Genomic DNA, 9,768 nt, shown 5'->3' on the forward strand with positions numbered 1-9,768 from the left:
CGAGCAGCCCGCGGGTAACGGTCGCGCCTGCTGCGGCGGCAGCGCGCTTGTGGGGAGACGGGGCGGAGGAGGGCGACTTCTGCAGCAGCGGTCGCGCCCGGCCTCTGTCGTGTGTGTTAAAGCGCCGCTGCTCCCTGGAGCTTGCGTGCAAGCCCAGCGTGGCCTCCCGCGGAGGAGCCCTCCAGGCGTGGGTAGCTGGGTGGTGCCGGGGCAGAGGGGTGTTCGTGCGGGCGCTGTGGGGAGCGCCTTGGAAAGAAAGGGAAGCCCGTAAAGGCAGCAGCTCCGGCAGGTGCGCGGCAGCCTGGAGGTGGGGTGGACCCGCCAGCTCCGGAGCCGCAGGTGGTCCCACCTCGCTCAAGGAGAGAGCGCAGARTAAGTGATCAGAGTAGACGGCAAGAAAGTTCAAGGGCAACCTGCTTCTCCCATGCGGTATTTTACAGTGGAATTCGTGGTCGGACACCAGAATGCCATAAGTGCCACCTTTATCCTGCAGGCCATTTTGCTCATTAAGGAAATCCTGTCCGTAGGGGACTGCTGAGGATGCCCACCCTTGGGAAAGCGGCACAACCATCACATTCAACCAAGCCTTTCTTTACAGTAAACACAACGGTGTCCATAGCTTACCCTCCGCATTTCGAAGAGCTGTGTACTAAATTGCAGCGTTTGTAGCATAGCTGTCAACTACTTGCAACTTACTATTTCTCCCTAGGTTGCTCTAGTTTCTGCTCATCCTCATTTTCTTTGCCTGATTGTAGATGTCTTTTCTACTTGCTCTGTATGCTTTTCATGCTGTTTTCCCACCTCAACTGACAGCACTTACTCAGAATTTCTCCATTAGAGCTGTGTGCGTTCATACCCATGCAACAACACTTTATGCTCTCCTTTTGTTTTTACTGATCCTTTATTTTTGACTATGCTTGACAGTTGCTATATATTTCATGGGGCTATTATCAAACCATTTGGTGTACTTTTTATGGTAGCCCYGCAAGCCCAGGTTGTGTCCGTATGAGTGACAATTGTAGATTGAATGAGATAGGTTAGAAGGATTCCAAAGTGTTAGATTGTCCAGAATTCATAGATTTCTTAAGCTGGTGAAGATGTGAATATTATCCACAAAGAAAAGCACATCTCATCAATGGAAGAGTTTCATCATGCAGTTCTAATGGCTGTTTGTGAGCCAGCACTGATAGTGAAGCATAGTTGTCTGTGTACCATTTTTTCTGCCCTAAAAGGAAAGCTGAGTAATTTTTACCTTTGAAGCACTGATTAGATTTTTGATCTGTTCTGCAGGATTCTTATATTTTTGCACTTTAGCTAACCACATCAGTGAGTATGAATGGTTTGTTCTCATGTCTAATTTAATATACATAATAAGAGCCACTGTATCTTTATCAAAAATTTGGTTTGAACATTTCATTCTTTTTTATCTCTGAGGTGGGGTTTGGTGTATACCTTCTAAGATATTTTGGGAGGTTAGCTGGGGCATTCATGTTCAGGTTATTGCTGAACACCTTACAGCAATTGCAGTCTTACATTTTTACACGTGATTGGTTATGGCATTCAAATTTGAGTTAAAGAAGTTGTCAGATATGTTATGTACACCCCACCACTAGAAACTGGATGAAAATAACATTTAAATAGTTAACTTCCTGTGTTTCCCAAAAAATCAAACAGATAGAAATATTTTAAAGCAAGTTCTGACTATAAAGAAACATGCCTCAAGTGTTAAAAGGTTGAATTCAAGCAACAGGTATTAAGTGGATGCAAAGGTAACAATCCTATTTGGAGCAACCAGGACAAAAATAGATATCTAAGTCTTAAGATAAAAGGCGCTTGGAAAGTATGGACATGGTATAAAGTTCTACAGAGAATGCCAGCAAAAATAAAATATAATTCTACAGTTTTATCAGATGTGTTGGTCTGGCTTTTCTCAATAGAAATGTGATTTAAAATAAATATGGAATGGTCTAGACAGGCAGGAATGGTAAGTTGATTAAAACAGGGGCAGGAAACAAGAGAATCCTCTGTTCTAATCCTGAATCTGCTGCATTCACTATGTGATTAACCACTCCAAATACCCATAGCTCACCCCCCTTGTTTTAAAACAAGGATAACAGTGACTTAATTAACAAATCCATATAATTCTCCTTACAGTTAGTGTGAGTACAGCTTGGAAAATATAAAGTACCTTGTAAAAGCTAAGTATTAATATGATTACTATACCAGATCAGTTATCCACTGTGGTGTACTAAATCATAGAACTGTTAAAATGGCAGCTGCTTTTTCCCCACTTCATTTWTTTGGGGAAAAAAATAATCCACAGTCATGGATAGCAGCTGACATTTAAGGCATGAAATACATAAGCAAACTTCATTATACATTCTTTTTGTTAGAATTTTCATTTATGCCTTTAGAACAGACTTAGGTGCTTAGTTACAAATTAACTGATTCATTATTTAAAGCATGCCATTATTTTCAGAACTTGTTCCCTTTTCCATACTGAATTGGCAGTAACTAGGATACTGTTTTACAGTTCACTTCTACTAAATTGTGAATATATAAACACATGCCTCAGTTGCTAGTAAGTTATTTGTAATATAGATTTGCTGAGTGGAGTAACCATCTTGTCAGAATTCTACAAAATAATTCACTGATATGACAAATTAACCATTTAATACTTACATAAAACCAATATTTGCAGTTTGCCTATCTAACAGAGTTCTTTTTGTCGTACTCAGTTTGTAGGAAGCCAGGTTTTACTTTAAGTCCTTTTAGAAGAACGAACATACAACAGTGGTCATTAAGTCTGTCACTTGTAGTATATTTTGGCTTTATGAAGTCAAATACTTTTGTCCTATTCTCAGCTAGGAAAAAACTCCCAGTTTTCATGTTTCTTTTCAGATTAGATTGTATTTCATCATGTAGCTTGCCTGTGGAACTATATATTGGCTCTTAGAATCTTTTCTCCTGCAGATGACCTCAGTAACACTTCTGTTTTCCTACAGAGAATCTAAAAGTCCATTCGTTACTCTAATTCATCAATGTTTCCTAAGTATGTAGTTTGTATGCTTTTGTTTATTGATGTTTTAGGTAGCTAAATATAATTAAATATGTGCACTGCTGACCTTGTATAGAATGGAAACGCAGATTTTTTAAGTCTTATCTATGCTAGCAGGCAAACAGTTCTTATAAGTAATGGAGTAATTAGAGAAAGTAGATGGGTTTATTTTGAAGAGGAGGATTGTTTGCCTTTATGTATATAAAGGCAAATTATATTTAAAAAACCTGTCTTAAGCTTTATCTGGTAATTGCTCAGTGAATTTTGACGCTGTACTGGCAAATATTTTGCTGACTATACTGCTGTAGGAAGCAAGCAAATGACTAGCAGCAGCCTGTTGAGAAGCAGCTGATTAATAGCTGCTTAAATCATTTCGGCACAACAAATCCAGGGTTCGATATAGTGAAAACTTGCTAGGGCATGAGGTTTTGTCATGTTCTTGCCCTCCAGTATTTAAGAACACTTAGTTTTGCACAGTTTAAAGCCACGTTACTATATTTATTATTGCAACCTCACAGAAGCCCAGACTTGTTTCCTTTCACATTTTTAAATTGACATATCATTAAATTGTTCTGTTTTTTGAGATGAGGCACTTTCTCCTTCAAATAAGTAGGATTCACAAGTCTACATGTTTTAGTTTATTACTATGAATTCCAAGAGCACTAATACCTATCTTGCAAAGAACTCAAGTAGCTCAGTAATTACAGCAACAGATTGAGAGCAAGTAGCATACTGTTTTTAATCCTTACTAAACTACTAGTGACTGACCTCATCCAAATCACATGATCCCACTATTTCTGTCACCCTTGCTAAGAAAAACTCAAAACACCTCTTTGTTTATTAATCTAATGCTGTTTAACCTCTGTGGAAACCAGTATGAATCTCTTTTGCCAGCTAGGGATCTGGATTGCTCAACTACCCCTAAACCAGCATAGCTTTGCTGCTTGTCGTATGACTTATTCCCTCCACTTTAACTGCTGACAAGCTGCATGGTTGCCAGACATCCTTCATAGTCCGTCCTTACCTTACTCCCTGAGTCATAAACCTGGGATCTATAACCTTTGCCAACTCCTGAACTACAGCAGCAAAATAAGAAGTAAAGAAAATTAAATTAAGCTGTGTCATAGAAACTGACTATAGCAGGCAGATACTATCTTTTGTAAGAGCACATAATAGTACTATTTGTCATACAATTTAAAGAAATATGTGCAGTTTCCACTGCTTATTAGCTCTACATATTGCTATGTCATTAGTGCAACAGCACAAATTAAGAAGTGGCATACTCATTTATGTGCTCTGACTTCAAAAATTCCTTGTGACTGAAGTATTAAATGATTAGTTTTTGGTATCCATTTTTAACACAGCATTTTCTGTTGCTCCTACAGCTGCTTAATTATCTACAAACTCCAGCATTTGTAGCTAAAATCTCTGATTATTGAACATTAACAAATATATAGAGAAACCGCAAGAAGTTTTATGCCTAAAGGAAATTAAGATTTGAATCTCCAAGATTTGAGGTTAAAGCTTAAAAACTAGGTTTTTGTCATCTGCTATTCACTAACTGAAATAGACCAGAAAATGTAGCATAGAGTTTTAGTAATGCAATCAGCATTTGTATTACTTAGTAGGATAAGCACCCAAATTCCGTTTAGGCTGTAATCCCAGTGCAATATGACAGGTCTTTTAATGAATTGTGAATGCTAAATAGTTTGCGAGCACTTCTGTGCAAGAATTTGTTCTAGAGCCACATTATTAATATTTGTTTCTATGGAGATTATTTATTCCATGTGTTTACATACAGTGATAATGCAGTTTTAACAGTAGGTAATTACAGTATTGCTACACAGCAGTGTTCAAGGAATAAATCTATCTCTTGATATGTACTTACTACTAGCTTTCCAGTTCAACATGTCCATTTCCTTTAATTGAGAAATAAGCCTAATGTCTTCATGTTTGACATGACTTCCCTGCAGAGGTGTATGCACAGGTGTGATGCCGGATTACCACCGTGTTGGATTACTCGATTGCTGGAACACTGTCACAGGGTGTCTACGGAGTTTCACAGCCCTGACAATACAGTAACACATGAACTAGGCCTCTAATAAGTTTCATGGTTTCCGCAGAAGAATTCGCTTCCTCGAGTGTAGCCCCCTACATATCTTTTAATGGGACTTGATATAGTTTAAGAGCCAGCCATTAGATAGGAAAAGACAGTGGTTCAGTATGGAGTAATATCTAGACTCTTAAATTTACGACATAATTGTTTCCAACTTTTATCTTAATCCTAATTATTATTCACTTCTTGCCTCTTTCAAAATTCTCAAGTTTGGTTATATTTACTCACTTTGTATACTTTTTATAGAAAGCTGAAGTGAAGTAGCCACTGTGGCAGAAAAAGGAACATAGGGGCTAGTCACATGTGCTGAGTTAACCCTGTCAATACGGCTGGGGCCTAGAGACCCAGTCCACGGAGAGCTATGGTATGCAATGACAGGTTTAAATGCTCGAGTAGATATAATCCTGCAGATCAGAACAAAGAGTATGAACAAGCTCCCTAATGGTGAAAAAGAGGGAAAACAAAATCATTAAGAGTGTTGAAGTGAATGCTAAGTTTGGTGATAAAAGAGAAAAATGTAGGTTTTTTTAATGATATAAGCATGAATTGCAAAAAGTACTTCTGAAAAAAATACACTTGAAGAACAGTAGGATTAGAACCTGTAGTAGGATTAGCTGGGAGATTAAGTAATAAAAGGCAAAGGGAGATCAGATTTGCGGTCTACTTCCTGTGTAAGACACTGAATCAGTTTTAACAAAATGAAGGGAGAAAAGGTACTTTACCGCTACTTTTATTTATATTTGTTACATTTTCTTCTACTCACTTGGATAGGCCAGGAGCCTCACAATAAAATACCTGAATTTGTTTAATAGCTAGTGGTCCAAGTGTAAAAACATACAAAGTTCAGTGGGTAAATTCAGAGCCAAGCTTTGTAGTGGAAATTTATGTTATAGCCAGAATAGCATCTTCTAGACTATGCCCTTTCCTTTCTCCTGACTTTCATCGTTTTTTGAAGCATCAGGTCAAATTTGATATCTCTTCCAAGTCTTCCCAATAGCCATGATTAAATTCACAATTGCAAAATTTTGGATTACGTAATTACTAAAGACAGCCAAGATAACAATTTAAGTGTGCGTTATCAACTTTGGGTTTTTTTTGTTTAGACATAGTAGCTTAAAAGATCAGTCAGTCTCATAACAAGATTATCAAACTGTTTGTCAAAACATCATTTCACAGAAGCTGGAGTATATAGTAACTCAAATGAATATTAGCTTTCTTCTTTAAGTGGTAACTAGACAAGTCACTTTGACTTTAAACCAATGTCAGTTCAGATACCTGTTATTAACAATCTGCAATTTAATGCTGATCTCGATTCTGCACTGTTTTTATTCCAGGCATTATGCATGAAACAATGAATTAATGAGTTGACATCAGTTTTGATTTGATCCATTACACTGATGTTTAGTTAATTCAGTGTTCAAGTGCTGTTACTCTTTCTGACAGAAAAGCAGTTTGGTAACAGAACCAAATGAATATCAAAAGCCACTTTCGTGATATAGAAATATACAGGCATCATCGTTAATACTGCCAATTACGTCGCTGTCCTCTGACCAAAAGGATAGTTGAATATTCTCTGAAGCCCTGTCTAAGTTACTTCCTGTAACTCATGTTTTTCCAGACGTATCCATGAGTACTTTCCTAATGCCATTGTCTCCTTTTTAACACTCCTACTGTCGTATTAGTTAATATGTCCCAGTGTTCTGCCAGTTACATTGCTTTTGCAAACCAGATTCCTTCAAAATTCATAGGAAATTGTGTTATGAGAAATACATACACTTTTGGCTTGACAGCCAGCTGTCATAAATCACCACCACCACCACCTTATTTACTGTTTCCTTGTACAGCTTGCAGTCCATGTACAAGTAGGACAGAACTCTGTTATTGCCACTCTAGAAGTCTTCTTTGTGATAATCAAAGATCAAGTATTATGAGAAGCTGATAACAGGTATTCAGTCTTACTAAGCCTATGTTTTTTTCATGAAGTAATATAGCTTCATTTTGATAAAAGGTAAAAGATTCAGATTAAATTACATGATTATGTATTTTCAGTACGACAGTTGGACAGGACAGTTATTTTGAACTTGGATAGAGTTTAATCTTGTAAAGATCATCTACATTTTGCACAGGAATTTTAACACAGTTACTGTGCTTTTGTAATGAAATAGAGTACGAAGAGCTATTTCAGCATCAAAATCAAGTTAGCTTTCATCTGAACCCATTTTAGACCTATTGTAAAATATCATCATTTTCCCTAAGAACCAAGAGGACTGTGCAAATAAATCAGAAAGGCAGAGGAAACTGTTTTCCTATGGCTTTTAACCTTTGCTACTACCAATATGTGGTGTTTTTTTGAAACAAAATGAAACATGTTAAATCACAGATTTCATGTTACATCTGTTGCTTGATAAGATTTTTTTCTCATCTTAGTTATTCTTACACCATCACTACATTTTGGATGATATAGTCACATTGGATTCCTTGTTATCCTATACTTTGTCAATTTATGATCTCCTAAGTAGTTTTGAAAATGTTAATTTGCTGTAATTAGGGCTTATATAGCTCTGTCATATGGCAAAAAAGAAGAACAGGAATAAAAAGAAAAATAAAGCATAGTAAGTCATAAAAATGGTATTTCAGTGCATAAACGTTTCATGACTTCAGGAGCCTTTCTCACTTTTGAGATCTGCTATTATTTAAAAACAGCTTTATGTAATGTTCAAGATAAGGTTGTTCCCCAAGGACCTAAGTTAAACTATAAACATAATCCTACCTTTTGCATAAAACAAGTACTATAAACTGCATAAACTGATGGTTTGTAGTGATCTAACATAGGAATACATGAAACATAAGAAGGCATGTTTTCATTGATTGATTGCTCTATAACTGACTGAAAGTTTAAACTGTAGACTACTGAGTTTGCGTCAGCACTGTAAGCATCACTGGATCTTTTAAAGTCAGGTTTAGGTGAGCATACTTATCCTAGGTTGTAATAGGAAAGAATGGTGAGTTGAGTTGCATTTAATTTTGTTTCAATACTAGACTTTCTGTTTTTGAGACTGCTTCTAACCAGTTTTTGACTTTGTCAAAGTAAATACTTGTGATACTTCTAATGCCGCTCCCCCACCCCAAACAGCTTTTTGAAAAGTCGAACAGTTATACAATTTCTGAGGTAAAACTAATGGATTCTTTCTTATTCTTAAGAAAACTTTAATGATATTGTTGGGGATTGAGTAATCCTGTGCCTGGTATAGAGTGGTATAATCGGAAATGGGACCACATGTTTCAGATAAGAAATGATGTTTTAAAGATTGACGAAGTTAACAGTATCTGATATCTGCCTGCTCATACTCAGAATTACAGGTTGAAAGGTTTTGGTTTGGGGAGTTTTTTGGTACTTTGTACACTAACCATTCATTTCTCTGTTCGGTCACCCACTTGCCTAACAGGTTACAAGTGTATCATCAACCACAGCTACCGAATAGATTCATTCCTGGAATGGCAGGCTGAACATGACTCAACCTACTGAAACCTTGCCAGCCAGCAGCTCTAAGATGTTTTCTAAAATGTCTGGGAAAGGTTTGTGTGTGTGTGTGTGTGTGTGTATATATATAAATTCCCAATGGAGTTAGTTTCCTCTTTGTAAAATGTTTGATTTACTTTTGAAAACAAAGTAGAGAAATAAAAGCAATGGAGTGAGTAATATTGACCAAAACAGGACAATTTGGAAAGATTCAACAGAAGGGTCTAATCACTTGAATATATTTCCCTAACCTGGTATAATATTCTGACACTTTTAGTCCCAGCTTTTATTTGCCACATAATTATACTAATTGACAGCTTTAATGACAGATCCACTTAGACAAAAGCTTGTAAGTTTTGAGTGCAGGATTTTACAAAATGCCTCAGTGATTATGGACTGTGACCACGTTTGCTCCTTGATGTTTATGATTATAGAGTCTTTAATAATATAATAAATCTTTTTCCGTGGACAAATTATGTTGCTGAGTAGCCTGGAAGATTAGCACATGTGGTGAACAAAGCTTTTTGACCATAGACTTACTATGTCATGTATTATGAGCTGTGTATCAACCTTTATGAAATCTTACTTTAGCCAAACTTAGTCCAGATATCCTATTTGGACTTAGGTGGATTCATCTTGATTTTTTTAAGGTTCAAATGTGCCTCTCCAGAAAAACAATATATTTCTATAGCAATTGTAAAGTCATGCTAAAATATCAGGTTACATACATTTTTTGTCAAAGTCTTTACTCTGTCCATATTTACTAGAAAATACTGATGTGAATTTAGACAAATTGTCTTGAAATATCTATTTGCAATGACATGTAAATGTTTCCTTCAGTAAAAAGTAGAAATGCTACCAGTTCTCAGCAGTAGAACACTTTTCATAGATGCTCTTTTCACTTGCTTCTAGGGAATTTACTGAGTTACTTCAAATAACTCAGAATTAAGAAAGCAGGAAAATGGTTACATTGTTTAACAGTGCCTGTTTTTGATGTGTGTAGTCGAGTAAATGGTATTATCAAATAGGTTGATTTCAACATTATTTCTCTGACTTTTTATTGCTTTATTTTAT

Source organism: Apteryx rowi, unplaced genomic scaffold (assembly GCF_003343035.1).
Source record: "Apteryx rowi isolate R43461 unplaced genomic scaffold, aptRow1 scaffold_18, whole genome shotgun sequence".
Lineage (NCBI taxonomy): Eukaryota > Metazoa > Chordata > Aves > Apterygiformes > Apterygidae > Apteryx > Apteryx rowi.